This window comes from Schistocerca nitens, chromosome 10, assembly GCF_023898315.1.
Source record: "Schistocerca nitens isolate TAMUIC-IGC-003100 chromosome 10, iqSchNite1.1, whole genome shotgun sequence".
Lineage (NCBI taxonomy): Eukaryota > Metazoa > Arthropoda > Insecta > Orthoptera > Acrididae > Schistocerca > Schistocerca nitens.
In genome coordinates, this window is record NC_064623.1 from 196698871 (window position 1) to 196707210 (window position 8340).

An 8340-nucleotide genomic window follows, 5' to 3' on the forward strand; every position below is an offset into this window, starting at 1 on the left:
CGCCACCCCTACTCACGTATCATGCGCGTGGCACTCTCTCCCATATTTTTTCCTAATACATAACTGGCAGCCCTTCTTTGAACTTTTTCAATATCCTCCGTCTATCTCATCTGATGCGGGTGCCACATCGCACAGCAGTGCTCCAGAAGAGGGCGGCCTGGTTGGTTGGTTGATATGGGGGAGGGGGCCAAACAGCGAGGTTATCAGTCCCATCGGATTAGAGAAGGATGGGTAAGGAAATTTACAGTGCCCTTTCGAAGGAACCATCCCGGCATTTGCCCGAAGCGATTTAGGGAAACCAGGATGGTCGCCCGCGGGCTTGAACTCCCCTCCTCCAGAACGCGAATCCAGTGTGTTAACCACCACGCCGTCTCGCTCCGTCACAAGGGTGTTATAAGCTGTATATTTAGTAGACTTTTTGCGCTTTCTAAATGTTCCGCCAATAAAAAGCAGTATTTGGTTTGCTTTCCGCACATTACCTATGTCATCACTCCAATTTACGTTATTCGTAATTGTAATCCCTAAATCATCATCATCATTTAAGACTTATTATGCCTTTCAGCGTTCAGTCTGGAGCATAGTCCCCCTTATAAAATTCCTCCATCATCCCCTATTCAGTGCTAACATTGGTGCCTCTTCTGATGTTAAACCTATTACTTCAAAATCATTCTTAACCGAATCCAGGTACCTTCTCCTCGGTCTGCCCCGACTCCTCCTACCCTCTACTGCTGAACCCATGAGTCTCTTGGCTAACCTTGCTTCTCCCATGCGTGTAACATGACCCCACCATCTAAGCCTGTTCGCCCTGACTGCTACATCTATAGAGTTCATTCCCAGTTTTTCTTTGATTTCCTCATTGTGGACACCCTCCTGCCATTGTTCACATCTACTATTACCTGCAATCATCCTAGCTACTTTCATATCCGTAACCTCAACCTTATTGATAAGTTAACTTGAGTCCACCCAGCTTTCGCTCCCATACAACAAAGTTGGTCGAAAGATTGAACGGTGCACAGATAACTTAGTCTTGGTACTGACTTCCTTCTTGTAGAAGAGAGTAGATCGTAGCTGAGCGCTCACTGCATTAGCTTTGCCACACCTCGCTTCCAGTGCTTTCACTATGTTGCCATCCTGTGAGAATATGCATCCTAAGTACTTGAAACCGTCCACCTGTTCTAACTTTGTTCCTCCTATTTGGCACTCAATCCGTTTATATATCTTTCTCACTGACATTACTTTCGTTTCGGAGATGCTAATCTTCATACCATAGTCCTTACATTTCTGATCTAGCTCTGAAATATTACTTTGCAAAGTTTCAATCGAATCTGCCATCACAAGCAAGTCATCCGCATATGCGAGACTGCTTATTTTGTGTTCACATATCTTAATCTCACCCAGCCGGTCTATTGTTTTCAACATATGATCCATAATTAATATGAACAACAGTGGAGACGGGTTGCAGCCTTGTCTTACCCCTGAAACTACTCTGAACCACGAACTCAATTTACCGTCAACTCTAACTGCTGCCTGATTATCTATGTAAAGACCTTTGATTGCTTGCAAAAGTTTGCCTTCTATTCCATAATCTCGTAGAACAGACAATAACTTCCTCCTAGGAACCCGGTCATATGCCTTTTCTAGATTATAAAGCATACATACAATTCCCTGTTCCACTCGTAACACTTCTCCATTATTTGCCGTAAACTAAAGATCTGGTCCTGACAACCTCTAAGAGGCCTAAACCCATACTGATTTTCATCCAGTTTTTCCTCAACTAATACTCGCACTTTTCTTTCAACAATACATGAGAAGATTTTAAGCACAACTCTGATGAAAGAGATACCTCTGTAGTTGTTACAATCTTTTCTGTTTCCATGTTTAAAGATTGGTGTGATTACTGCTTTTGTCCAGTCTGTCCCGTCTCCCACGACATTTCAATTATCCTGTGTAGCCATTTAAGACCTGACATTCCACTGTATTTGATGCTTTCCGACTTAATTTCATCCACCCCAGCTGCTTTATTGCACTGCAATCTATTGACCATTTTCTCCACTTCCTCAAATGTGATCCTATTTCCATCATCATTCCTATCCCATTGTACATCGAAATCTGAAACATTACTGATCGTATTTTCACCTGCATTGAGCAACTCTTCAAAATATTTCCTCCATCTGCCCAAGGCATCAACGGGATTCACCAGCAGTTTTCCTGGCCTGTCCAAAATACTTGTCATTTCCTTCTTACCTTCCTTTCGAAGACTGCTAACTACACTCCAGAATGGTTTAATCCCTAAATACGTAATTGAATTTGCAGCCTTTAGATTTGTGTAATTTATCGTGTAATCAAAATTTAGCGGATTTCTTTTAGTATTCATGTGGATGACTTCAGACTTTGCAATTGCTTTTGACAATCTGATGACTTTACAAGAAAGCAAATAACAGCATCATTTGTAAACACTCTAAGAAGGCTGCTCAAATTGTCTCCTTAATCATTTATGTTGATCAGGAACAGCAAAGGGTCTCTAACACTTCCTTGGGAAGGCCCAGTTTTACTTTTATTTTACTGAATGACTTTCCGTCAATTACTACGAATTGTGACCTTTCTGACTGGAACTCGTGAATCCAGTCGCACAGCTGAGATGACACGCCATGGGCATGCAATTTAACTAGAAGTCGCTTGTGAGGAACGATGTCAAAAGCCTTGCCTTCTGAAAATCTAAAAACATGGAATCAGACTGACATCCCCTGCCGACAGCACTCGTTAGTTTGTGAGAATAAAGAGCTACTTGTACCTATTTTCTGAATCCTTGCTGACTATTTTTCAATAAATCGTTTTCTTTGAGGTAATTCATAATGCTCTAACACGCTAAATGCTCTAAAATCCAGTTGCAAATCGATGTTAGTGATCTGGGTCTGAAACCCAGTGGATTATTCCTATTTTCTCTTTCGGGCTTTGGTGTGGCTTGCCAAACTTCCCATTCCTTAGGTACGGATCTTTCTACAAGGAAGCGGTTGTACCTGATTGCTAACTTGTAAGTATGAAGGTATTCAAATGCCTCTGGGCACTATGGGACTTAACATCTGAGGTAGTCAGTCCCATAGACTTAGAGCTACTTAAACCTGACTAACCTAAGGACAGCACACACATCCATGCCCGAGGCGGGATTCGAAACTGCGACCATAGCAGCAGCGCGGTTCCGGACTAAAGCGCCTAGAACCGCTCGGCCACAACGACTGGCACGAAACTATTGTATCAGCGTACTATGAAAGGAACCTGACTGGTTTACAATCTGGAACAGAGGCCTTGCCTTTATAAAGTAATTTAATAGGTTTCGCCACACCGAGGATATCTACTTCTAAATTGCACCACATGTATTTGACCAAATGTAATGGTTTCTGCAGACATTCAGAAACGATGCCCCTATGTGCTGCTTTCGGATGTTCCAGCAGAGACTAAGATGGATTTCATTTCATATGTTCATATTTCTGCGTAATGAGGAAAGAAGAAAGTAGTGCAGTTGCAGCGAACGTGTGTGATATAAATAAGACAGGAGTCTTGTGGGAAACTACAAAGTTCTCTTATCTATCCAAAGGAGGAGGTTTTCGCTTTCCAGCTACGCATAACACGAGTTGCAACGTACATGTTACTGTGAGATGTGACATTTGGCCTGTAAATTGACTGTGTGTAATTTTTTATGGCACACCGTGTTCTTACAAACGTAGAATCATAACGTGGTTATATATCAAATATGGACAGATTCTTCAAAGCTGCAACCACCTCATAATTGTGTCTTTGTATATTTGGTTTTCTAGGACACTAGTATCGTTCCAACTACCAGAGTATAACAACTTTCACAGCAACGAGAGTTGGACTGTTTATGTTAGACTGTGGTTCTACTGTTTTATTTCTTGGCGTCATGAGGTGCTGAAATTGATCCTTTTTCCTTTAGGAAGTGAATAAAGTTTTGTAAATATTACTTACACTTTAATTCTGTTTCTTCTTTAAGAATTTTGTCTTGATATGCTTGTGTATGGATATAGATCTCGAGTTCTCCCAGAATATTCACCATGGTAGCTATTATCACTAAAATTTCGCGAAAATGAACTGAAGAACCATTGTAAATATCTATGTATTACTGGAGTGGATCGAGCTGTCAAACGGACATAAAAAATTTTCTCACCTAGCGGCGAGTTCTGACGAACTTCACCAGCATATAAACTGACAAACAGTCGTAACAGACACTCCAAGACACTATACTGTGACACATAAAACGTAAATACCTACCACATTAGACATAATGCATCAAACTTATATTTTTATAATTTTGTAAAAAAACCTTTATTGCAGTATTACTTGCAGATGGAAAATTTCCGAAACAACGAGGTAATAAAATCAATGTGCAGTACAAAACGGAAAAATATTTAATATGTCATTCACTGACCTAATGTATGCTGCAGGCCCATCTGAAAACACAATCGTTGCTGGTGACAGTGGAGACTGTAGCATGTGGTATTTTGTCGCTCTTCTCGGTTTGACATAAGCTGAATGCCTCTCTACAAGTTCTTTAAGGTGAGATGGCCTATCACTGATAACCAATCACGGACTGCCAAAGTTTGTGAACTTCGCCGTTGACACTTCACGAAAACTCGTGAAATTTTTTAAATTTTATTTTGTATTTCTTTTTTATACAGACTTGTGTCCCACATGAATTGCTCCTTCAAGAATTCGTACCGTCACGAAAATTCAGTATCAACTACTTCTTGCTTGTCTCAAAATGTTCAGTGTAGCATTTTCTAACGTCTGAATAATTTGACATGTTATGGGGTTCCTTTTTTACGTAAAGACTAGTTACAGATTTGCGCGTGAAAGGAAGTTGTCCGAGAAGGAAAGATACGGTTGGCTGTCGGGCTCCATCATTTTAAGACGAAGTCGTCTCAGGTGTGGAATGTACCTACAACTTCAGGAATTTCCTAGTTTGGATTCTAAACACTTATAAAACCATAGCAGGGATGTGCATACCATGGCTTGCAGGCCGCATGTGGTATACCACTGAACTCATGGAGGCCCGCCCATCACCGTCGGTTCTCGTAATTTTTTTTTTATCATCTTTCGTTCGCTCACGAAAATAAGACGCAGTCATACAAGTTATTATTCCAAATTGGAGTCCCCTTTCCACAATTCCGGTTAGATTTGCGTGGCTCAAAAGGATTTAACTTTTTTATTTTTAATTTCTTTCTTTTTTTTTCTTTTTCCCCTGTAGCCACAGTGAGGTGCTAGCATGTCTGTACACCGCTGCTCCGCAGTAAATTGACTGGCTACTTTTTGCTCGACTTTCTAGGGTATTTTCTAACAAGACAACATCCAATCAACAGAGTTTCTAACACTGGATTTTGTTGCCAGAATAGATAGTATTTCGAAGCCTTTTCTGCTGTGATGAGAGCTATCCTTAATTCACGTGACCTGTACAACATTTGGCATTTTTCAAAGATATTCAGTATTTATCTGATGCGATTTGTGTGTCATTTAAATATAAGCAATATGATTTCGACAAGCGTATTTATTAGGGCTTTTTGTATGCAAGGTTGACTAACATTATATTCTTTACACTTTCAACTATAGGGGGCAAAGTGCCCAGATAGCTCAACGTAAATTTTAAAGTTTGTTGACACTGTCAACCAGGAGGTACGCAATCTACTGTGAAATTTTTTTTATCTCTGTTACCGACTCAAAACCCATGAATTAAGATCATACATAAAATCTTCTTTATTTCCATTGATTACTAGTTTCGGCTAACAATCTGACCATCAACAGATCACAAAACATTCTTGATTAGAATATGTGTCATGGCGGTTTCACACATAGTTTATTCTTTCATAAAGTGACAACATGCACACGTAATTAAAAACAGCTTTTCATCCTTTGTGACCAGTGGAATTGGACAGTTGTCGTGAAACAGAATGAGGACTACCCATTTCGAAACAGTACTGGCTACACCTGTGCATACTATGTACATGCCGAATATTGCGTTTCTTGAACGTTGTGATGGGCATCAGCTGCCTTATTGTTCACATGTACCACGTAGTAGAAATATGTAGATGATGATCTCTGTTACGAAATGATTTAAATACTGATTGTCATTAATAAGTTGTAACGCCATAACGCCTTAGTTTTATGATCGTTCAATAAGAGTGACCACGACTACGAAAAGCTGTTTTTAACTATGTTATACATAACATACTCATGTCGTCATTGTAAGATTTTTATGATAGGTGAAGCCGAAATGTCACCATCACTAATCTAGAATGTGTTGTGATGTAAAGATGGGTATACAGTTGGCGAAAGTAGTAATCAATTTAGATATAGAAGATTTCATGTGCGATCTTGATTTCGTGGGAATTCAATCCTTGTTGTTGTTGCTGTGGTCTTCAGTCCTGAGACTGGTTTGATCCAGCTCTCCATGCTACTCTATCCTGCGCAAGCTGCTTCATCTCCCAGTACCTACTGCAACCTACATCCTTCTGAATCTGCTTAGTGTATTCATCTCTTGGTCTCCCTCTGCGATTTTTACCCTCCACACTGCCCTCCAATACTAAATTGGTGATTCCTTGATGCCTCAGAACATGTCCTACCAACCGATCCCTTCTTCTGGTCAAGTTGTGCCACAAACTTCTCTTCTCCCCAGTCCTATTCAATACTTCCTCATTAGTTATGTGATCTACCCATCTAATCTTCAGCATTCTCTTGTAGCACCACGCTTCGAAAGCTTCTATTATCTTCTTGTCCAAACTATTTATCATCCATGTTTCACTTACATACATGGCTACACTCCATACAAATACTTTCAGAAATGACTTCCTGACACTTAAATCTATACTCGATGTTAACAAATTTCTCTTCTTCAGATACGCTTTCCTTGCCATTGCCAGTCTACATTTTATATCCTCTCTACTTCGACCATCATCAGTTATTTTGCTCCCCAAATAGCAATACTCCTTTACTACTTTATCTCATTTCCTAATCTAATTCCCTCAGGATCACTCGATTTAATTCGACTACATTCCCTTATCCTCTTTTTGCTTTTGTTGATGTTCATCTTATATCCTTCCTTCAAGACACTATCCATTCCGTTCAACTGCTCTTCCAAGTCCTTCGCTGTCTCTGACAGAATTACGAAGTCATCGGTGAACCTCAAAGTTTTTATTTCTTCTCCATGGATATTAATACCTACTCTGAATTTTTCTTTTGTTTCCTTCACTGCTTGCTCAATATACAGATTGAATAACATCGGGGAGAGACTACAACCCTGTCTCACTCCCTTCCCAACCACTGCTTCCCTTTCATGTCCCTCGACTCTTATAACTGCCATCTGGTTTCTGTACAAATTGTAAATAGCCTTTTAATCCCTGTATTTTACCCCTGCCACCTTCAGAATTTGAAAGAGAGTATTCCAGTCAAGATTGTCAAAAGCTTTCTCTAAGTCTACAAATGCTAGAAACGTAGGTTTTTCCCTTCCTTAATCTAGCTTCTAAGATAAGTCGTAGGGTCAGTATTGCCTAATGTATTCCAACATTTCTACGGAATCCAAACTGATCTTCCCCGAGGTCAGCTTCTACTAGTTTTTCCATTCGTCTGTAAAGAATTCGCGTTAGTATTTTGCAGCTGTGGCTTAGTAAACTGACTGTTCGGTAATTTTCACATCTGTCAACACCTGCTTTCTTTGGGATTGGAATTATTATAGTCTTCTTGAAGTCTGAGGGTATTTCGCCTGTTTCATTCATCTTGCTCACCAGATGGTAGAGTTTTGTCATGACTGGCTCTCCCAAGGCCGTCAGTAGTTGCAATGGAATGTTGTCTACTCCGGGGGCCTTGTTTCGACTCAGGTTAATCCGTAACATAAACTTAAAAACTGCTTAATATAAGATTAATTGTCGTCTCAGTTTGAAGACAATTGTGACATAACCAATTTTGGATATGTGGTCGATTTCAAAAAACCACTTACCTTACGTCTGAGATGCAACCATGATGGCTAAAAAATTGTTATTTTTCCACTTTCTTGATAAATACAAATATCGGTCTTGTTCTGAAAATATGTCAGTACTTTGTTCATAGCGTAAAAAGATTTACCGATTTTGAGCTGTCTGAGTAAATTTATAACTTCTTCTATGACAATGTAGACTCACGATACGTCATTTGTATCTCCTTTTATTAACATCAGTGTGTCGTCAACGTATTTCCTCAATGGCATGGATTTTTATATGCACCCGTCTTTCTCCGAAATAAATTCTATATTCTCTCCAAATAAATGGCCATTTTGTCGTACATTCTCGTGGCCTTCTGACA